The following is an 18,820-nucleotide window of genomic DNA, read 5'->3' on the forward strand; positions in this document are numbered from 1 at the left end:
TTTTAAAGTAATCATTCTTGGCGTTTAACGTCCCAAAACCATGACATGAATGTGAGAGACGCTGTCCCAAAACCATGACATGAATGTGAGAGCTCCAGAATTTGTCACCACTTGGGTCTCTTTAACGTGCACGTGAATCGAAACACCGGTGATGTAAGTCACTTGTGGGTGAATATCAAGAGAGTGGGTAAAGATGTGCACCAGCACCTCGTCCTCGCTTAATTTGTATTGTGTATACTTCCAAGAATAAGATCTGTCATTGCCTCCCATTGCTCATAGTGCACTCCATAAGCTGATCCTCTCTCGGAAAATTCCTGTGCCCGCCCGTATACTTGCAAGTTACACTGCCAAACTTTCAATGCACCCGTCTTCTTCAGAAGGTATGTTTTCATGGCTGAAACACAAAAGCTTCATCGTGCTGAGTGCCATCCGAAACCTTTGTGCGTTTAATCGGAGGCTTTAATCGTGCTATATAGGTTTACACCTTCGGGACACCGGTAAACGTAGGGTCATTATTTTCACTACTTCACGAAAGCTACAGTACTCTAAAATAAACTACCCAAATCAGTGCTGAATGTGTGACGCTAGAACTGCACAGACTGAATGAACTAAGTGCACAGAATGAATTTAAAATCTACTCATTTCTACTAATGTCACATGAAAAAAAATCTGCTACCCTATTTTTTTGTATAGTGGCAACACTGCTCGGAGGGGGGTGCTTAGTCAGCCTCATAGATTAACATGATAGGGAGGGGGAGGGGTGGTAAGCGGAACCCTGCAGCCCCGTCCAGGCATTGCCGTATTGCCAATTAACAGCCAAGCGGGACGGCCCAGATTCTCTTCCAAAAATATCCGATATGCATGGCTCTCGTGACTTATCGATGACACGCATCATTGAAGTACTTTTTTTTCTTTTTTCTTTAACGCATAAACCTTTGGGAAGACAGTATCACAGCGAAGCGCCGTTCGAAATATCGGCCACTCCACCACACATTTCCGCCGTACAACCCACCGCGTTCAAACTATATATAGATCGATATACTCCCCGAAAGAGATGCACCTCGCGGACAATCAAGGCTTGAATCACTCGGGCGAGCAAGGCGGAGGCGGACTAATTACGGACTCCCAGCGATAAGGCTGCGAATGCAATTGGTTATCAACAAATGTACTCATCCGAGAGCAGTAGCTGTTCCTTTCTCTCCCTTTCCTGGTAAACGCCTGAGGTATCCATGGATGGTGTGGCCTTTCTCTCTGCCTCTCTATTCGTCTCTCTCTCTCTCTCTCTCTCTCTCTCTCTCTCTCTCTCTCTCTCTCTCATGTGTATGTATACTTCCGACAAAGTATTGCCTTGAAGGCACGAGCGCAAACTCGCTAGTCGAACATCACGAAGCGAACTTCTTTAACTTCGGTACGGATTGAGCTTGTAGTTTACGCAAACATATCAAGATGTATACAGCCATATACAGTATAGGCTGTTGCGCGGGGCAGCGCACTTCGCTTGATCGCACAGAGGGCGCTGCTTGGATGAATCCCGTGTTATATTATAATGTCTGCCCGAAGCTCATTTGACTTTTAATTATTTTCGATCTTGTCTTATTTGATAATACGCGTACGAAGTTTGCTTCTTTGATGTTCTGGTGAGGAGTTGGAACGAGTTTGTTTCATTTGCCAACTGTATATACCGTCACGAAGAGAAGAAAAAGAAGCCAGAAATAGAAAAGCTGCCGGCGAGTTTATTTGGGAGTTCGGAGTGGAAAGCTTCCACTGCTGTACGTCTCTTGATTGTTCGCGAGCGCGTATGCGTAATAGCTTCCGTTTCTGCCGCCGCAAATGAGGCGATTGAAGCAGTCAACGTTATTAAGTGCCTCATTTAACCTAACCGCGCGTTCAGAGGCCCCCACCACCAAGCCAGTCCTAAGTTATTGGTATCTTTGAATTTCGGTGGATGTAGTCGCGAGAGACAATCGGAAAACGAAATAAGAAGAAACGCTCACAGTTCTCTGATATATAGGAAAGTCATTGCGTGTGCTATTTGTATATTGCGAATCTTAGGTTGTTGTTTTTTAATTTGTTTGCGCCAATTTTATTCGAGATTTTTTGTGACGATTCTTACGTGGTTTCGACTGACGTAACAATAGTACCAACTAAACTATCCTTGCGACGTACTGATGAGAGAGAGAGAGAGAGAAAGAAAGGAAGGCGGGGAGGTTAACCAAATATTGGCATCTGGTTTGCTACCCAGCACTGGGGGTGGGGAAATAGGGGCAATAAAGAGGGGATGGGTAGAGAGAGAGAGAAAGAGAGAGAGAGAGAGAGAGAGAGAGAGAGAGAGAGAGAAAACGCACGTGCACTTATGGGAAAACGAAAATACAGACAGGAAGGCCGTTCTGGCTACAACCGTTCAGAAAGGCCGGTCGATCGCAAAAAGTGCAGTAGCATACTGATGAGAAATTCTTAAACACTGAATATCGATGAAGCCATTGTTTCGACAAGTGGGCTTGCATTTGTAATTATAATCATAAATGTCGGTGTTTTACGTCTCAAAGACACGATGTGATTATGACAGACTCAGACGAGAGCTCGAGAAATTCGGTTCACGTGGAGTTTTTTTTTTCTTTTTTAACGTGAGCCAAAATACAAGCGTATACGATCCTCTAGCGCTTCGCTTTAAACGAAGTGCGGCCGCTGCAGCCGGGATGCGATCCCGCGAGCTTCGGCTTGCCTTTGTTAAGGCAGCAGTATGTAACAACAATAACAATGATACTTTACGTTTTACGTCCCAAAATCGCGATATGATTGCGAGAAACGCCGTATAGTGGAGGGCTCCGGAAATTCCGACAATCTGGTGCTCGTTGACGGGTGCCGTGACATCGAACACGGGTCTCTACGATTTCGCCTCCATCCAAATGCGACTGGCGCTGCTGGAATCGAACCCGCGACCTTCTGGTCGGCCACCGAGCATCGCAGCCACTGTCGCACCGAGGCGGACAATGCAGTAGTGTGTGACGTAAGAGTATTGCAATGTATACATACTTGGAGCGTTTCAAACTATTGTACGCACGTTTTATCGTATTATTTCCGTGTAATGTTTTTTTTTTTTTGCCTCGCCGCGGAGGTCTAGTGGCTAAGGCACTCGGCTGCTGACCCGCAGGTCACGTGTTCGAATCCCGGCATCGGCGGCTGCATTTCCGATGGAGGCGGAAATGTTGTAAACCCGTGTGCTCAGATTTGGGTGCACGGTAAAGAACCCCACGTGGTCGAAATTTCCGAAGCCCTCCACTACGGCGGCTCTCCTAATCATATGGTGGTTTCGGGAGGTTAAACCCCGCATATCACTCATTTAGTGTTTTCTCCAACCTTTCATCTTTTCTTTTTGTTTAGTGGGAAGAATGTGACTTGGCCCCTAAATGGGCTCTGGCCTGCGTAACAAACAGATTAATTGTAAGAGCGTCTGTTAGGCTGCTCAGTGTTTTACCCCTGCTTTTGCTGCTACAAATAAAGCATTATAAAATTCTCATCTGAAACTGCATTAGGCAGTGGCGTAAGCGGAAACTTTTTTTTTCGAACCAGGGAAGGGGGGGGGGATTCTTTGATCTGGAATGAGAGCTCGGCAGGCAGATGTGGATGTGTTCGAGTGTCATTTTATGCCCTGTATATGCCATGCCATGGCATAACACCGGGGGGGGGGGGGGGGTTGCGACTTTCTGGCTACGCCAATTATATTAGGCGGAAGGACTGCCGCCCGCCCTTTTTGCTAAATTTTACGCGTGTGCTTCACTGCTGTTGTATACGTGCCACCTCCCTATCTGATGCTTATTTGACGCTACGTAGAGGAGTAAATAACAAATTCTGCAAAGAAAAAAAAATAAAGAAAAGAAACAAGGAATTGCATGCGTCAAGGTCACCTTCGAAGCAGCTAGGTGATGTTGGTGGGGCCCGGGCCCGGAGATTTTTTTTCAGACACCCACCCTAGTGAAGTGAATCGCTAATCCCCAGGTCGGTGTGATGGATGGCGTAGGGGGCACCAAAAGACTGCGAAGAGATCATACATACTTGCTGCGTCTTGGTAAGGTTGCGTGGAAGGAGATGGGCCACACTTACGGAAAATGGGAAAACAGCTCTTATACTGTGGCCGCACGGGATAATCGCTCATTCCCCAGCGCAGCCCCGCTAAACATGGTAACCTCCTATGTAGACATGTGGGCTATGGTTTAAAAGAAGAAAAATGTATTAGTATTTCTTGTAGCATGCTTGCAAAAAAAAAAAAATGCGTATACTACAAAGAGAGAGGAAGCGAGCGACAGAGGGAGAATATACCTCAATAAAACGAAGCATATAAAGTACGATTACCATGGGTACAGTACTAAATCAGTTCACTGTATTAAACGGTGGAGAGAGAGAGAGGCGTCTTGGTGATGGTGTAGCACACTTCACTTGCTCACAATCACCCCGGAGAATCGGCCGAAAAATGTGTAAATTTCCGAAAAAAAAAGAATTGGTATGGCTGTTGAAAAATTTCAGAAGAATATAAATATAAATTAATAATGATCATAAACATATATCGAGACGTCAAAACCACTTTGGTTCAGTCCAGGGTGGTTTCGACGATGCAGAGTTCTTTACGATAAATCGGTTTTTAGTTGGCACCAGTCGTGTCTTTTTTAGGGGCGAAGCTCCTTACAGCGGCACTCGTTCGACCCCCGTAGTCGTAGTAGTAGTGTGTAACAAGTGTTACATTTTGACCTGCAAGGTGTTGCCGGTGGGAGATTTCTCCTGTGCTTTGTTGAACAGTGAAAAGTTCGCGGCGTGCGCGTTAACTAAAAGCCGAATGCTCCTGTCTCTCATTCCCCATTAGCAGCCATTGGCATGTACATTGAACACTATCTGACAAGAAAGAGTTGCTACGCTGGTTACTCGCTGGTTGTAACCTCCTTAGTTTTAGAAAGGTTTAGCGAGCGTTGGGCCGCAGTGCCATGAATACAGTGAACTAGTATATACCATGAACTCGAGGTGGTAAATGGTGGGAAGTAGACCCGAAGCGCAAGCCGTAAGAAAGTGTGCATGTGCCACCTCTCGTTTAGCCCTCGGAGTGTCCGTTGGATGGCGGTGCTTCTATATGGGGAATATATGATGAAAATATGCGAGATGCTGGTACCTGGAGTGTTCAATAGATGGACGAACGGATACACAGACAGATGCATGGATGGACGCATGAACGGACGCAGGGGCGGATGCATGGACGAACGCAGGGACGGACGCACGAACCGACGCACGCATGGACGGGCGGATGGACGCATGAACGGTCACACAGACAGGCACATGGACGGACGGAAGCAAGAACGAATGGACGGACTAATCGCCCCACTCTCCATCATTCACTCCTTCGATATACTGCCATTTTTTTTTTTTTTTGAGCTTATCAGAAGCTTAATGCGGTGCCTACGAGGTGGGTCCATGTTGAATTTGCAAGGGGGTGCTGATGAAGATACAATTGGGAATATAAGCAGAAAGGGAGATTAGAAAAAGTAGGTAAAGATTTAGAGTACGAGCACTTGGTACTCTACTATGGGAGAGCTTAGAGCCGTCCCGTGGGCCTCACATAAAACCGGGGGGGGGGGGGGGTAGAAAAAGGGGGAACGATTTAGAGCACAGGGTACTCTACTATGGGAGAGCTGAAAGCCGTCCCTTGTGCGTTGGGTACATGCGAAGTGTTTGCTGCCTTAGCAAAACCGGGAAGTAAAAGAACTGATGAATACCCACAAAATGAATGCTTGTAAGAGTCGGAACAGTGCATTTTATGAAATGTGGCCTTCCATTCTGTTCTGGTTAACAACTTTTTATCTTGTTCTTGTTAACATTTTGTTGTTTTATGTACTTTGATCTATGAGTGGTTAAATGTTGACGTTTTATCGACGTTGTTGACTTTTATTTTGTTTGTTCTGAATAACTGCTTTTTGATAATTTTTTGTTGTTTACAATTGTTTAGGTTTTTACATCTGGTGTAGATGCTGGGCGACGGTTTATGGACGGGGCATCATTGTACGGTTCTTGAAGGTGCTTCGCCCGCAAAAGCACACTTGCTGCTGAGTGCCCTGTGACTTTACAGGTATGTGCTGCTGACACTTTCGACGCCGGCCAGTGGGAGTTGGGGGAGGGGGTCAAAAGAGTATATGAAGGAGATTGTCGCCATGTACCACTCAGCGAAAAAGAGGTGCGCTCAACAGACTCATGTGTGCGTCCCAGGCACATTATTTTCATGTCTTGTTTGTCAAAATAGATATCATTGTTCGATGGCGACGACCTCTTATGTTTCATTTTCAGTTGTTTCAGGGGTTTCATGTAGTCGATGATTTGACGATGAATCGTCTGATCGGGAAGACGCATGATCGCAGTTTTGGTCGGCGTTCAGTCATTTCGTTTTTCATTCAGTGGTTTGACTCTGTCGCGCCTCTTACTGAACATGGTGTTTTGACTATTAAGTGTCCCATCCCTATATTTAGTAGATTGACTTTGTCGTACGTATGAACTTCTTCGAAGATTTCATATCGAGGCTTTCCATCAATATTTGTAACGCGTCATGCGATGTGAGATATACCTCGCTTAGAGAAGTAAACAACTATAGAAAAAAATCGTCGGCAGATCCACGAAGTGAATGATGATGAGATTGGGCGAAGCTCCTGAAAGCAATACCGTGAAATTTTCTTCCGTTAATTCACCTGGCGATATGCGCGCTTCCTCGCCGCTTCACATTGTCGAACGTTTTCAAGATCTGCTTCGTAACGTTGACGTGCTGCCTCGGCCTCTCGTTCCCGTACGAAAGGATCTTGCCGACGCTGACGTGCCGCTGCAGCTTCTTGTTCACGTACGGCGGGATGTTGCCGACGCTGCCTTGTTGATGTGGCTTCTTGTTCCCGTACAGCAGGATCTTGCCGACGCTGACGTGCCACTGCAGCTTCTTGTTGACGTACGGTGGGATCTTGCCGATGCTGCATGCCTTGCTGATGTGGCTTTTTGTTCCCGTACAGCAGGATCTTGCCGACGCTAACGTGCCGCTGCAGCTTCTTGTTCACGTACGGCGGGATCTTGCCAACGCTGCCTTCCTGATGTGGCTTCTTGTTCCCGTACAGCAGGATCTTGCCGACGCTGCCTTGCTGATGTGGCTTTTTGTTCCCGTACAGCAGGATCTTGTCGACGCTGACGTGCCGCTGCAGCTTCTTGTTGACGTACGGCGGGATCTTGCCGACGCTGCCTTCCTGATGTGGCTTCTTGTTCCCGTACAGCAGGATCTTTCCGACGTTGCCTTGCTGATGTGGCTTTTTGTTCCCGTACAGCAGGATCTTGCCGACGCTGACAGCTTCTTGTTTACGTACGGCGGGATCTTGCCGACGCTTCTTTTCCGATGTGGCTTCTTGTTCCCGTACAGCAGGATCTTGCCGACGCTGCCTTGCTGATGTGGCTTTTTGTTCCCGTACAGCAGAATCTTGTCGACGCTGACGCGCCGGTGCAGCTTCTTGTTCACGTACGGCGGGATCTTGCCGACGCTGCTTTCCTGGTTTGGCTTCTTGTTCCCGTACAGCAGGATCTTGCCGACGCTACCTTGCTGATGTGGCTTTTTGTTCCCGTACAGCAGGATCTTGCCGACGCTGACGTGCCGCTGCAGCTTCTTGTTCACGTACGGCGGGACCTTGCCGACACTGCTTCCTCCATGGTGAGTGCGCGCGTGAGACGCATGTCACGTCGGCGCCGTCGGAAATCGACGAATGTTGTGAACTTTTGGCAAATATTCAACAGAAACTGGTTTCAGCGTTTCGGCTAAGCCATCAGGAACCTCTGGATACCTATTTTATCCAGGTAGGCCCAATTTCCGCCAATCTACGACTGGTTGAACACCACGCGACGCCCGAGCCCGGCTAAGCCTAACGCCGACGAGGCTTACGCCCGGGCTCCCCAGCCATGGCAGCGTCCACGAAGACAGGCTACGACCCCAGCACGATGCAGTGGCTTGACATCGTGGTGGCAGAAACACGGGAAGACCCCATACCAGGTGAAGACGAATATCTTCAGATCATGGTTCACCAACTGCAAGAGAAGCTGGCTAAAATGAAGCCCCGAGGCTCCACGGCCGCCGCCCAGCCACAGGCTCGCAAAACAGGATCAACACCCGCAGCTTGCGTTGAGTCCCCGCGGCAGCTGGCGACGTGGAAGCCAACACACACGCCTCGAATCCGGTCGGACGAGTTGGTTATTGTGCTTAAACCAAAAATAACCATGGATCTGCACGCTGCGTTCGGCCCAGGCGGGACTGGCACAGCAGTGCAACGCTTCACCGGCAGCACCACGAACGCTGGTATCTCCGTGTGGCCGGTGTGGGACCAAAACATCGTTGTTGTATGTGTGAAAACGGAAAGCCTGGCCTCGAAGCTCATCGGGGACATCACGCTGACGATCGGGGACCACCAGGTACCATTTCAAGGACATTTGAAATCAGCCGGAGAAACCTGCAACGGTGCCGTCACCGTCGCAGACAATGAAACTTCGGAATCCCTTCGACGCAAGCTCGAGTGGATCGACGGCGAAATTTTGTATGTGCGGAAACTCGGAATATCCAATGTTGAAGTGGTGACCTTCAAAGGACGCCGCGTTCCAAGATTCATTAACTACTGCTGTGAAAACGTGTCATGCGCTACTACAAGAAAACGGTTCCGGCATGTTACCGGTGTGGAACGGCGGGCCACAGAGTGGATGCGTGCCCCAATCCGGACAATCAGCGGTGCATTCACTGTGGTGCGAAGGTGTAACTCACTCTGGAGGGCCCAGCGAAGCACGACTGTCAGCCCGAGTGCCTTATATGCGGTGAAAACCATTTCACCGGCTCAGCGCAGTGCATCGGAAAATTCCGGAAGGCATGGAAGCCCGCTCTTACACAGTGGCAACATGTACTAAAAAACAAGCAAGAAGAGCCCTCAGCAGCTCTCAGAGCTGACGAAAAAGCGAAGCCCATGCATAACAAGCCCAAGCCGATCAAAGCCCCAGCCGGACAGAAGTCGAGGCCGTCTACCTTCGGCGCCGAGGATTTCCCGTCACTGGCAAACCCGCCCAAACAGGTGAGCAATTGGGTAGGGGTCTCCTCTCAGTCTCCCACCACCACCACTGCCTCCCTCTCCAATCCTGAAATTTTAAAACAATTGGAAGCCATGAAAAAACGCATTGAAACTCTGGAACGCGAAAATCGGGCGCTGAAAACGTCGCAGGCTGCTACTCCTCCACCACCATCGGAACCGGTGGCTATGCACACCTCCGACTGCTCGAACGATGAGCAGGACACTCAGTCAGACGTATCGGGTAACACTATAGTGTGTCTAAAACTGTAGTAGGTGCTTCAAACGACATAGAAGGTCGACTAAGCAGACTAGAGGCTAAACTTGAGGAGCAGAGCAAAATGATCCTAGAACAAACCAAGCTTACAGTACAAGACACTATTCCGCAGCAGCTGAACCTATCAGTTCAAGCCGCTATGCAAGACCTCAAGTGAAGCGTTTTGCCAAGTCTCACAGCCAGTGTACTACAAACCATTCAAAATTGGCTCACAGCCCAATTGGACGAACTCAAAACTAGCATTAAGACAACAGAACAACCCCGACGCAAAATTGTTCATCGTAACCTGGCAAATTCTGAATCCGAGAGCAACATAGCCCAGTCGTTAACAAACCAAACTGAGTCCCCCACGCCTCTCCAGGCTCCCACGCTGGCTGCAGTGGCGAAAATGACACCTCCTCAATAATAAATTCATGATGGCAGGCAATTCTAAACATAATAATAAAAGCTCCAAACAACAGCAACTCGATATTTTCCAGTGGAACTGCAGGGGGTTTAAAGATAGAAAAAAGAGGGCCACTCTTAACCTTTTCCTGCAGAATCAACATTTTACCCCTGCAGTTTTGGCGCTACAAGAAGCCGGCTTACAGGCAAAATTGCCTGGTTACAACTCCTTTCAGGGAAGTGCGTCCACCTGTGTTCTCGTACACAAGGAGTATACCGCTTGTCAGATAGACCTTGATCTGTCAGAGGCGCATGAATACACAATGGTCAAAGTCCTTCCCAATAAAAGACAAGATCCTAGGTTGTACATTCTAAATGTTTAGAGTTCTCCAAAATCTAGGCAATGTGTCTTCAACGAAATGTTTTATAAAGCGATTAAGGAAGCAGATAGGAACCCACTGGTGATTTTGGGTGACTTTAACGCCCCCAGCTATCATTGGGGTTACACCCGCGAAGTCCCCAAGAAACGGAAATTGGCAAAACTCATATCCACTCTTCGTCTATCGCTTCTCACAGATCCTATGAAACCCACTAGAATCGGTAATTCTGTAAACCGAGATACTTGCCCGGATCTATCACTGACTAAGAACATTTCCTACGCAACATAGGAAAACTTAAAAGAAACGCTCGGCAGTGATCACTGTCTCCTCAGAATCACACTCTCCGGCAACATAGGCCGTAGAACATGGAGCCAAGCTAAGCTGACAGATTGGACAGCCTTCCGCTCACAGGTGATCCCCTCTGTGCCAGGGGCGGGAGGATATACGGGATGGGCAAAACAGCTCCTTGCAGCCAATTCCAAGTGTCTTAAAACTATAAAGACAACGGAAGACACCCCCGCTGTCGATAAGTACCTGCTCCACCTTTGGGACGCCCGCAGAAGCTTAACTAAACGTTGGCGGAAAAACAAATTCAACCGCAAGCTTAAACTTAGAATAGCCAAGTTGAGTAAGCAAGCGGATTATTATGCTGCACAACTGAACGAATCCAATTGGATAGAACGGTGCAATGTTGTAGCTAAAGAAATGAATACAAGGAAAGCATGGCGCCTTTTTCGAACTCTCGTGGACCCCGCCCAAACCCGAGGAGAAGCGCAAGAGCAGCTCCGTCGAGCCCTGCAAAGTTTTCAGGGAACCAACTCCCAGCTGGCTGATTATTTGTGTGCAAGATGCCTATGTCGCACCACGGATCCCAACAGGAACGCATATGAATACGCAGGTAGAGAAAAAAGTCAGCTCGATGCCCCTTTTGAAATGTGCGATCTGAAAGCAGCACTGAAAAAAATGCGCAGGGGCACTGCCCCGGGCCGAGACCTGATCATGGTAAAACTGTTAGCAAATCTGTCAGACGATTCCTATCGGCATCTATTGCAGTACATTAACGTGATCTGGGATGGCCAACCACTGCCAACTGAATGGAAAACAGCAGTTGTCACATTCATCCCCAAACCAGGCAAGCAAATCAACACGGACAACCTCAGACCTATATCATTAACTTCATGTGCCGGCAAATTGATGGAAACAATGGTTAGAGACCGTCTCGCCATGTACCTCGAGAGCAAGGGGCATTTCGCAGATTCTATGTTTGGTTTTAGGCCACACCTGTCTGCGCAAGATATCCTCTTGCAACTAAAACGAGAAATTATCCAACCCATTTCCTCGACGCACAACGACAGAGCGATCCTTGCACTAGACTTTAAAGGCGCATTCGACAACGTTAAACATGAAAGCATCCTGAAAAACTTGAGTATGTCCATTGCGGTAAGAAAATATTTGCCTACATCAGAGACTTCCTCTCTGAGAGACTAGCGTTCATTCGCATAGATGACGAGGAACATGGACCATTCAAAATGGGGACGCGGGGAACCCCGCAAGGAGCTGTCCTGTCTCCGCTGCTATTCAACATTGCCATGATGAAGCTCCCGCAAGCATTGGCAGTAGTGGAAGGAATATATCATGCAATATACGCCGATGATATAACAATCTGGACGAATTGGGGCAGTTTAGGAGAAATTGAAGACCGCCTGCAGCAGGCCGCCTCCGTTGTGGAGGACTATGTGGCCCAGTGTGGGTTGCAGTGCGCTCCACCCAAATCTGATTTCCTGCATATCAGAGAAAACATTAAAGAAAGGACGACCCTGAACTTGATGGTATCAGGATCAACAATACGAGAGGTTTCAGAACTACGAATCCTTGGCCTTCTTATTCACAACAGAACAAGAAACAGCAACAGACTAGACAAGCTACGGAAAATGGAAGAACAGGTAGGGCACATGATCCACCGAGTGTCAAACAAGCGCGGGGGGCTACTAGGAAGGGACGCGATTTGGCTCGCCAATGCTTTTATAACTAACAGGATTCTATATTCAATACCGTACTTACGAATGACTAAACACGAAGAGAACAGAGTCGATGCTATTCTTAGGAAAGTAATTAAGCGCGCACTTGATTTACCCATCAGCACTTCAAATCAGAAACTCTCTGCATTGGGAGTCTTTAACTCTATACAAGAGCTCCAAGAAGCCCACCTCACAAATCAATATACGCGTCTTGCGCAGATGCCCCCCGGGCGGTGCCTACTGGACCGCCTCTTGATCCGGCACGAATGCGAAATCGAAAACGTGGAGCGTATTACTGAACTTTGGAGAACAAAACTCTGGGTGTCCCCGCTTCCCCGCATTATGACCAGGGAGGCTCACCAGGGTAGAAGGCAAGCGCGCGCTGAGGCACTTGAACAATGGCTTGGCTCCCGTAATGGGGTCTATTACGTCGATGTGGCCGCGCCGTCACCTAGGGGATACTACACGGCGGCGGTAATACATCAAGGAACGCAGGTGGACGGCCTCACTTTCAAAGCCACAAGCTCAAGTAAGGCGGAGGAGGTGGCCATTGCACTGGCAGTATCCCATCCAAACTCAAAACAAATAGTTACAGACTCTCGAAGAGCCTGCGAGAGCTATCTTGTAGGAGAAATCTCTCATTGGCTAATAGACTTTTAAAATTTAGCATCAGGAACCGTGATCCTGCCCCAAAACGTCTTATATGGACTCCGGGACACCAGGATCTACAGGGTAACGAGGCTGCACATGCAGCGGCCCGCGTGCTTACTTCCCGGGAAACTCCCCGTTCTCCTGATAGACCTGAACGTCCCACACCTTTAACATGGTTTCGAGAAATCAAAGAATACTACATTGAGCAACGCCGCTTGTATCCCGCACCAGCAAAGGGACTCTCGAAAACGGAGGAGCGCATCCTGCGGCGCCTACAGACAAATACGCTGCTCTGTCCAGCCATACTAAAATATTACGACCCAAAAACAAGTGGGCAGTGCCAGTACTGTGGGGAAGTGGCCAACACTTACCATATGGTCTGGGCCTGCCAAAGGAACCCAAAATTAACCCCCTTTCCCAACCCCACCAAAGAGGACTGGGAGACGACCCTACTCAATAGCTCCACACTAGAGGAACAGCGAACTCTAGTGCAGCGGGCTCGGGTGGCGGCCTCAACTAATGACGTCCCGGACTAGAGATGTCAACCAGCCCGGTGGGGATAAGGACTATCTGGCACAGCCACCATCAATAAAGGTTTTTTCCTCCTCCTCCTCTTCGAATGTAACCGTATACCAGTTTGTCCAGTAAGCAGAGTCCTACGTAACACGTTACTGTAGTTAGTTATATTTCTTGTAATTTTGTAGTAATATTGATTACTATCCCGAGGATGCGGCCTTCCAGGTCATTCGATTGCATTTTCTTAAACTTGTTGAACAAACAGGAGTTGACTCGGCGAACGAGAGCTTTATTTAGCGCAACGGCTAACTGAACGCAAGCCTGCGATCACAGCAAGTCTTCTTCGTTTTCTACCCGAGCTCCATGTCCACTACCCTCGTTACAATCACCCCCGGGCGATGAGGGAGCCATCCTGGCGACCTAAGGACAGGTGTACACAGAAGGGTCATGGTATGGCTTGAGCCTATAGAGATGTGTGCGATTTCTTGTCCCAGACGGCGTTTGTCCGGAGATGCATCCAGCGGCTCGACAAGGTAGTTGACAGGGTATGTTTGGCGTACAACTGAATAAGGACCATGGTACCTGGACGAAAGCTTGTGGGAGAGTCCTGGAAGAGTAAAAGAAATCCATAGCCACACCAGTGAGTTCGAAGCGAAGCTCATAGGCGTGGTTGACGCGTCATGGTGATGTTTTTCGCACGTCTGGTCATGTGACGTGAACGCATGAGCAATCTTCCGACATTCTTCAGCATGTGCTGCTGCTCGAGAAACGGTAGTCATCTCTGAAGGGTCCGGTCGATAAGGAAGAATGGTATCCATTGTTGATGATGGCTCGCGTCCATAAAGAAGGAAGAAAGGCGAAAATTCAGTGGTGCTTTGCGTTGCAGTGTTGTAAACATATGTCACGAAAGGCAGTATGCTATCCCAATTTGACTGGTCGGATGAAGCGCACATGGCCAGCATATCCGCAAGTGTACGGTTAAAACGCTCTGTCATCCAAATAGTTTGCGGGTGATAGGCTGTGGTAGTGCGGTGTATGATGCGACACTCGCTCAACAATGCTTTGCTGGCATCGGAGAGAAAAACGCGGCCGCGGTCGCTTAGTAACTTCCGAGGTGCTCCATGCCTTAAAACCAGGTTTTGCATTATAAAACATGCAACGTCTTTTGCGGTAGCAGAAGGTAACGCAGCTGTTTCAGCGTACCGCGTTAGGTGGTCGATAGTGACAATGACCCAGCGGTTGCTACTCGAAGTATAGGGAAGCGGACCGTCGATTCCGACACAATCGAAAGCTCGTGCTGGACATGGCAATGGCTGCAAGGGACCTGTGGCATGTTGAGCAGACATTTTGCGTCGCTGGCATGTAACGTAAGACCTTACGTAACGGCGAACGAAACGGTACATACCGCGCCAGTAGTACCGCAGCTGCAAGCGAGTGTATGTTTTTAACACACCGGCGCGGCCACATTGTGGATCATCGTGGAATAAGGCGCAGATGTCAGAGCGCAGATGTCGGGGAATGACGAGTAACCACTTACGGCCGATCGAGCTGTAGTTTCGGCGGTAAAGCAGGTTATCCCGAATAGCGAAGTGTCCTGCTTGATGGCAAATCGTCCTGGAAACTGGAGTGGGCGTCTGGTTTGAGAGAAAGTCCAAAAGAGAAAAAATCCAAGCATCTTTGCGTTGCTTGGAAGGCATGTCCGAAATGCTGATGGTCAAGGCAGCACTGGTGGAGATAGGCGAGCCGACAGGCTCTGAAGCCAATGGCGAATGTGACCGGGCATCGGCGTCGGAATGTTTCCGGCCAGAATGGTAAATAACAAGGATACCGAACTCCTGTAACCGCCATGCCCAACGAGCGAGCCGACCATTAGGATCTTTTAGCGAAGATAACCAGCAAAGCGCATGGTGGTCTGTTACAATATCAAACGGACGTCCATATAAATAAGGTCGAAATTTTCCGATTGCCCAAATAATGGCGAGGCACTCCTTTTCAGTTACACTGTAATTCTTCTCGGCTTTACTGAAGGTGCGGCTGGCATAGGCAACGACGTACTCGTCAAAGCCATCCTTGCGTTGGACCAGTATGGCCCCTAGCCCTACACCATGAGCGTCCGTAGCTCCGTTGGAGCAGACGGATCGAAATGTCGGAGTATGGGAGGTGTGGTGAGGAGCCGTCAGAGTTCCTGAAATGCATCATCACACACCTGCCACCACGCTGACAAATCAGATCTTCTGGCAAGAAGATTGGTCAAGGGGGCGATAATGGAGGCGTAATTGCGGACGTATAGCGCCGGAAGTACGAACATATATAGGTCGATGAAGCTTCGAAGCTCTTTGATAATGGTTGGTTTTGGGAACGCCGCAACTGCATTAAGTTTTGTGAGGTCCGGGAGAATGCCGTCTTAAAAAACCACATGGCCGAGGATTACAAGCTTGCGAGTGCCGAAGTGGCATTTCTTCAAGTTAAGTTGAAGTCCCGCCATGGAAAGGCCCGTAAGAACTTGCTCAAGGTGGCTGAGGTGGGTCGCAAAGTCGCTTGAAAATACCACAATGTCGTCCAAATAACAGAGGCACGTTTTCCATTTCAGACCTCGCAAGATGGTATCCATCATCCTTTCGAAAGTGGCAGGCGCATTGCACAGGCCAAAGGGCACAACGGTGAATTCATATAGCCCATCCGGTGTTACAAAGGCTGTCCTCGGGTGGTCACCCTCTGCCATGGGCACCTGCCAGTAGCCGGAGCGTAAATCTAACGAAGAAAAGAACTTTGCTCCTTGTAGGCAGTCCAAAGCATCATCGATGCGTGGCAGAGAGTATACGTTTTTGCGCGTTATCTTGAGTCGGCGGTAGTCAACGCAGAACCGGATGGATCCATCTTTTTTTCTTGACGAGAACAACCGGTGAAGCTCAGGGACTGTTGGAGGGCTCGATGATGCCACGTTTCAGCATGTCGTCAACTTGTTCGTCGATGACACGGCGTTCAGCAGATGACACACGGTACGGACGCTGTCTTAGCGGGGCTTGTTGACCGGTGTCAATACGGTGAAAGGCCGCAGAGGTTCGGCCTAAGCCTGACTGGTCACAATTGAATGAAGAGCGAAAGCGGAGTAGAAGATTTATAATCTCTTGGCGCTGAGTTGGTGCGAGCTCAGAGTCGATGGCATCCGAGAATGCGTCCAGAACATCATTAGGCGCGTTGGTAGGAGTGACAGCACAAATTGGGAGCGAAACCGTAGAATCGGGTATAGTAGCCGGAAGAATGCACTCGTAAGGTTCATAGCTTCCCAGGCATTCTCCCCGTAGTAGGGATGACGGGCTGTCCGACGGATTGCACACACAAATGGCAGCGTGACCATTGCGAAAAACGACGACGGCAAACGGAAGCATGATATTTCGACGGCACGCAGATGTGACCGATGGCATAAACAACACAGGTGATTTTGGAGAGGAGGCACACCACACCGAGACAACAACAGCTGAGAAAGGCGCAATGTCAACGTCAGAAGCAGCAAACACTCTACACGAAGCACCATCGTCGGGGTCATAGCACGGCACAGATAACGTGAGTTCGGAACGAGCACAGTCGGCCAAAGCAGAATTTGACGAAAGAAAGTCCCACCCAAGGATAACGTCGTGCGAATAACGGAATAAAACTACAAATGTGACGACGTACATCGCACCTTGAATGACGACTCGTGCATTGCACAAAGCTGAAGGCTGAATATGATGGGACGTAGCGCTCTGCAAAGATAGGTAGGTAAGTTGAGTGGTCACTTTCTTCAAGTTTTGGCACAGTTTCTCGCTAATTACAGATACGGCAGCTCCAGTGTCAACAAGTCCGTGCACCTTAATGCCGTCAATATAGAGTTCGATTTCGTTCGGGGGACAACAGTAAGGTCTTGAAATTTTCGCTGCCAACGCAGTTCTTGCCTCCGGAACTGCGCCCGTCAGTTTTTCCCTCGCGGTGGGCTGTTGCGACGTAACATTGGAGAAATGGATCGGCGACGAGGAGAAGGTGAATGGCTTGAGCCGGATGGTCGGCGACCGGTACGTACGTCTGGAGGTGGATTGGCAGGAACGGGATATCGCGGCTGGGTCGGCATAGTGGGCATGTAATGGGAGGCCCCTGCAATGTCATGAGAAGGGAAGCTGCGTCTCCGGCAGTGACGAGCTACGTGGCCTGGGATGCCACATGAAAAACATATCGGCCGATTATCCGGAGTGCGCCATTGGCTGACGATAGGGGCACTGTTCGCTGAATAAGATACCGTAAATGGTCGTGCAGGCGGCGGCGTCATATAAACGTTCTGACCTGTTTCATATACAGCCGGAGACGGGACGGTCAGTGAGCGGGAAGGTGGCGTCGACGAATAAACATGGCGAGCAGCTTCGTAGATGGCTGGAGACGCTGGCGCACGTGGCCGAGCAACTGCGGCTGGATACGTTAGTGGTGCGGTAACAGTTGGTGGAGCCTGAGCTGGGGGCAATGCTTCGGCAACTTGCGATTGAATGACCTGGCGAAGTGAAGGCGACAAGGGTGCCATCGGCTCGGTAGTTCTTGTGATTACAGATAGCTGCCGGGCGACCTCCTCGCGTATGAATTGTTTTATGAGTGGCATCAATGCAGAGTGGTCGGTGGTGTCATGGTGATAGTCGAGGGATGAGATGTCCGCGGTGTCTCGAGCAGCGCAACGTGTAGAAGCGCGCTGACTACGCAGCTCATCATAGCTTTGGCAGAGCTGAATCACCTCGGCGACCGTCTGGGGACTCTTCGCAGCAAGCATTTGGAATGCATCGTCGTCGATTCCTTTCATGATGTTTTTTTTATCTTGCCTGCTTCATCCAGAGTCATGTTGACGAGCTTGCAGAGAAAGAGCACATCTTCGATGTAGCTCGTGAAAGTTTCATCTGCTCTCTGTACTCTGTTACGCAAGCGCTGTTCAGCACGAAGGCGGCGGACAGCAGGACGGCCAAAGACTTCCGAGAGGGTTTTTGCCAATTCCGCCCAGGTACTGAAATCACTTTGATGATTCCTGTACCATAGTTTTGCCGCGTTGGTCAGGTAAAAACTCACATTTGTGAGCTTATCGGCTGCGTTCCACTTATTGTATGTGCTCACCAGTTCATACTCGGCAATCCAGTTGTCCACATCTTGGTCCTCTGTGCCACCAAATATGGGGGGTCGCACTGCCGGAGAGCGCCAGTGCAGAAGACAGGCACAGGTGCGAGATCTGGAGTAGCGGCCTGAGACGGCCCCGGATCAGTCATTGTATAGAAGGTCGTTGGAGTGTGCGGCTACGAAGTTCCAGGGGGAGGACCAGATAGTACCCCGCACCTCCACCACTTGAAACGGGTTGTTGAACAAGCAGGAGTTGACTCGGCGAACGAGAGCTTTCTTTAGCGCAAGGACTAACTGAACGCAAGCCTGCGATCACAGCAAGTCTTCTTCTTTTTCTACCCGAGCTCCATGTCCACTACCCTCGTTACATTTCTT

Source organism: Rhipicephalus microplus, chromosome 10 (assembly GCF_043290135.1).
Source record: "Rhipicephalus microplus isolate Deutch F79 chromosome 10, USDA_Rmic, whole genome shotgun sequence".
Taxonomy (NCBI): Eukaryota; Metazoa; Arthropoda; class Arachnida; order Ixodida; family Ixodidae; genus Rhipicephalus; species Rhipicephalus microplus.